This window comes from Argiope bruennichi, chromosome 1 (genome assembly GCF_947563725.1).
Source record: "Argiope bruennichi chromosome 1, qqArgBrue1.1, whole genome shotgun sequence".
NCBI classification, from domain to species: domain Eukaryota; kingdom Metazoa; phylum Arthropoda; class Arachnida; order Araneae; family Araneidae; genus Argiope; species Argiope bruennichi.
The window spans coordinates 76901911-76907501 of record NC_079151.1 but is presented as its reverse complement, the minus strand read 5'-3'; the positions used below and the strand labels follow the sequence as shown (position 1 = coordinate 76907501).

The 5591-nt window shown below is 26.7% G+C and overlaps 1 non-coding gene across 1 annotated transcript; it reads left to right on the top strand.

Annotated features, from left to right (window-relative positions):
• Positions 1 to 5302: 5302 nt before the first annotated feature.
• Trnaw-cca (transfer RNA tryptophan (anticodon CCA)) lies at positions 5303 to 5374 on the top strand. Its single transcript has one exon. It is a non-coding gene; the product is annotated as a tRNA-Trp (tRNA).
• Positions 5375 to 5591: the final 217 nt, after the last annotated feature.

The window sequence follows — 5591 nt, the reverse complement described above, 5'->3', positions numbered from 1 at the left end:
TTGTTCTACATATTAATAAAAAAAAAAAAATCCTCAAATATAGTGCTCGCTTCAATGATTACCAAATTAAGATATTTTCTTTATTTTTATAAGAATTATTTTAAAGAACATTTCTTGTCAAATGATAAATTAGGTGGCCAGTATAATTGTGGCCCATTAGTTCATTTCTAAACTGTTAGAGATAGCAATGTAATTCCACACACACAAAAAAATGTGTTCAATAACGTAAATAAATATGTTTCATGTTATTTTAGTCAATGAATGCACTAATGGGGAAAATTAAAACGTTGAATTTCTATTGAAATTCATTATTTTAAACCAAACAACACACTCCTCAAGTAATCACCGTCCTTTGGTCTACATATGTTCTTGGAGACATATATATCTATTGGCAGAAGTCAAATAGCATAATAATGGGGGAAAACTATTTTCATTGTAAATTACAGATAATTTATGAATACATAAAAAATGTAAGAACAAATTCAGTAGATAGTATGATTATGGATAATTTACTAGTCGTTTCCCGAAAAGAAAAATGTTTCAGGGCTGTTTTCTTAGTTACAAATTGGAAAAGAGTTAATTATATTTCCTTAAGAAAAGAAAAAAATTGCCACAAACATTTTATTTTAAAAACTCTTTCTTGCCTCATTTGCTAAAAATCTAACTTTAAAATAAAACAAAACAATGGAACCTTGTGTTAATGTTAATTTTTTATATTAAAACAAAGTAAGTACTTTTAAAGATAAGGCAATAAATGTCTTTTTACTGCGCAATGTAGAATAGTTTTTTTTTAGATTCTATATAATTCATTCCAACATTTAATTAATTATAGTTTGATACTCAGAGACGTTAATACTTCACAGGTCTTTCCACAAAAAACGAATAACATTTTTTATATTGAATATAGTCACAAATACCCATTATTACAATTCGTCATTCTCATACTAGTAAAAATCTTTTTTTTATTTCGTTCTTGTATTTTTGAAAATTCCCAAAAGCTAAAAGATATGAGACAAAACGTATACTTTCATCACTTTTAATATTCCCTTACTAAATCACAATATTTGCAGAAAAATGCATATAAATGTAAAAATGAAGCCTTACAGCGATACTAGTTACTATTACAACAGGAAATAGAATCATTTATGTAGAGGCTTCTAGCTAAATATTTTTTCATTCCACCAATTCCCTCACATGAAATTTTTTCAGTTTTTCTCGATGTTTTGCCTCAATATACATCATATATTTATTATATGAAAAATGTTTACGTTATGTTAATGTAATGTAAATGTTATATATATATATATATATATATATATATATATATATATATATATATATATATATATATATAACCAATCTAAAGTAAGAAAAAGTTTGAAAACGAAACTAAAATGAAAACGAAACAAAACAGTTTCGCAATCGCAACTAAAATTTATTACCTATTTAAACTAAAACCAAAAAGGAACTTCATAGTATTTAGAGAGCGCAATTGCATCTACTTCTAAAACACAGATGAATTGATACAAAAGTATTAGAATCAAGTTAATAGGAAAAACAAAAATCAAATAAAAATTAAACCCAAAAAATTATTAAAAAAAAAGAATCCGGATTCTTTTTTTTAATAATTTTTTTGGTTTAATTTTTACTTGATTTTTGTTTTTCCTATTAACTTGATTCTAATACTTTTGTATATATATATATATATATATATATATATATATATATATATATATATATATATATATATATATATATATATATATATATATATATATATATATATATATATATATATATATATATATATATATATATATATATATATATATATATATAGATAATGTGCGACAGTAAAATCTCAAGATATATTATGCTCGCATTTATGAACACGAAATTTATCAAAGAGTTCAAGGCATCAAAATTTCACAATTTATGTATTTCAGTGATATGTACACTAACAGGCAATAATACAAAGATAGGTTTTAATAAAGTCTAATATATTTCTTAATATTACTAATGTCAGTAACCATGACAACGAGTGAAAACGTCCATCATAGTGCCAAGCAGTCTGATTTGAAACCCCCTGTTTTTTGCGAGTGGTAAGGGCCAAATTTTTTTCCCCTCTCTTCATTCCCTACATCATTCCCCACCCCACCGTAGCGTTAATCCCTTCGAGCCCCCACCCCTCGCATCAGTCCCCTTTCCTCCCTTGGGGGCCATAAATATAAAATATAGTTGTATTTTTAGTTTTTAAGCTATTGATCATGGATCAAGAATTCTCTCAGGTGGGAATTTTTTTATTACTGTTCGAACTTCTTTCAGCTAACATGACAGGTGATTAATATGTTGTCCATACATATTGGAATTATTGTTTTAGAGTGATTTCTTTGTTCATAATATTATTGATCGATATTACTAAATAATAAAGCATGAGCTTACTGTGAACAACATTACATCTCCTCCCTTAAAATTGCATATTCATGCTATCATTCTAAGTAAGAAAGTGTTTAAGAGAAAGCTTAATCAATTAAAAAAAAATATTTTTTCCTGCAATCATTGCAATCATTTTTCTAGTTCAAAAATTCGGTAATTTCTCTTTTTCTTCCTATTATTTAATTTTTTTATTTTAGCTTTTTTTTTGTTTAATTTTAATGGACATTTTAATAGGACGTCATCATTTGTATAATCTTAAATAATTTATAATTCTATAAAATATATCAGCATAAAACATAAAATAAATCAGCATAAAGCATCTGTGATCCTTATTAATGTTATAATTATACTAATAGTAAGAGAATAAAATTTCATTTATTGAAATTGTTTATTCAAAATATTATAAAATTTCCAATTAAAAAGTCAAATTGTTATGAAATGTATGAATGAATTGGATTAAAAAATTTCTGTGATACATTAAAGTGAAGTTAAAGGTTTTTCCATCTTTTCTAATTCTGTATTACAAGATTTTGAGACTAGTTGATTCATAGTAATATCTTTTAAAAAAACAACATAAATATAGGCCCTACCGAAATGCAGATTGTTTTTAAAAACTGTTACACACATGAATTATTCATTCTATAATATAATAAATAAAAATTAATTTAGAACTCGTAATTTTTTGAACATTTAGTTATTTAAAGTGGAATAAATTATAGTAGAATTATTATTAAAAGGGGAAAAAAAGCAAAAAGAACCATGATAGTGTAACACAAATTTTTAGTTACTGTGGAGCTAGTTAGTATCATTTTATTAACAGTATTACCAATGTTGCGCATATTGATATCTATATTTTTATTTTTAAAAAAACTTAACCTTTTAATGTTAAAACTTTTCTACATTTTTGTGAAATCTCATTAAGTTTGAAAACTCTTTTTCTAAGTTTAAGTATGTTTATTATAACAGAGCTGAATTTTGTAATTATTATGAATAAATCTTTGTACACAGATATTATTCGAAAATATAATATATTATAATTCATTAACTTAAAAACAATTTTTATATATACATGATGTCTCTTATAAGTACAAATCTATTTTGAAAATCATCTGATATCATGCCCAATGAAAAGGCTAAATGCCAAATAGGCTATCAATGCAAGATAAACATTCATTCTTCTATGATTTATGTATACAAAGTTGTATTTTTAGATTTCAAACTATTTTCTATGGATCAAGAATTCTTTTTAGTTTGAATTTTTTATTATCACTACTCAAGGAAATTAGATATAGAATTGCAATAAGAAAAAAAAATCAATTGATCATCTATGTAACTTCAATAAAATAATTAGTAAAATTTTATTCAATCTTGAAAAAAGTCTGTACGTTTACGAAATTCCAAACGAACTGTAACTGGAAGTCGTCCCCCTAGCATCCTTTTTTAACGCTTCGCAATAGATGCACGTTAGAACAGATAGGAGTGAATGCGTAGCTATGGGCAGTGGTCTTGTCTTGGCCACGGCCAGAAGGGATATTTTTTCTTTCCCTGTCTCCCTGCTTTCCAAAGAGTGAGAGAGAGGAAAAAAAAGCCCGGATAGGAAGCAGGAGAGCCTCATAGAGATACAGCCACATTATTAACGGCCCGATTTATTTTTAAGTCACGTCCGATTGATTTCGAGAGAGATTTTGAGAAATGTATCAAAAGAGAGAGGGGAACTTGGAATAATAGGTGTCCCCCTTCCCCTCTGCAGTTATTCATTTTACCTTATCGTGCAGCGACACAGAAAGGCCTCTGGCTGTTTCCTGGAATGCACAGGAATTATCTCAGCAGATATTTATTTATTATTATGTCCATTTCACATATATGAAGGTATGTAATGTCAATACATACCTTCATATGTATGTATGTATTTCGTATTAGTTTTCTAGATGATTAAATTTTCATTCCTATTTCTCTCCCCCTTCTTCACTTTTCTTTTTCCTTTACTCTCTCTATCTCTCTTTATATATACTTATGCAGAGAGAGAAAGAGAAAATCTCACGGGAATAATCATGCCCTTTCGAGACTAAATAATTTTTTTAAAATTTACATTCACTCACCATATCCATTTATATAATTCAATGTATTCTATAAATGCGATGCATACGCAAGATTCTTGCCATGCAAACATTCCCCTCGCTCCTTCAGGTAGTCACAGGTGTTAACTAAAATTTTAGACTGGAATTGCTGAACAGAAAAGAGTTCGTCATAGAATAAGAAAATAATAAAAGCGATTCTCATTTTACTTAGATTTAATTAGTTGCTTAATTGTTATGAAATAGAAAATTAATTTGAATAACATTTAGGAAGTTGTAAAGTAACACAATATTTTAGCTCGCATTTGGATTCACATTTAAAGTTTTATACGGATTGTAGATGAGACTTAAATTTCTTATTTAAAAAATAAAAAGCATAAATTATAAGATTCACCTGTATGGTTTTCGAATAGCATATGTACCATGCATAAAGGAAGGGAAATTAAATATTTTTTAGGGAAGGGATTGTATATTTTTAGAAAAAAATATATCTAACCTTTATTTAAATTAAATTAGAAGATAAGGAAAATACACAGACACAAAATACAAATTTTATGAAATTTTTGAATAGTTTAAAATAAACAATGTATCTATCGATGCTTGATAATATTATTTTTCAGTAATAGATGGCGCCACGGAAATGAAACTTTATTTCACGTTGCTAATTTAAGAATGTAATAAATAAAGATGAAAAAGAAATTTTAATAAATTATAGAAAAATATGGATGAAAGGATTCTATTTGTATTTAATTATGTATATTTAACTCTTTTTACAAGATGCTAACTGTCGTGGCTCGGTGGCGCAACGGTAGCGCGTCTGACTCCAGATCAGAAGGTTGCGTGTTCAAATCACGTCCGGGTCATTTCGTTTTGCACGTTAGAGAAGTTTATATAAAAAAAAAAAAGATCATTTTGCAAAATATTGTGATTTCAATATTTACGAGATGTTATTTTATAGCTTCTAACAAATGTAAAACGAATCCTCTCATAATTCGGTTGTTTATTAATATTAAATTCTCTAGACAACTGAAAAAATTCCTATTTTCTTCTTCGCAAATAGATGTTTGTTATATAATGAAA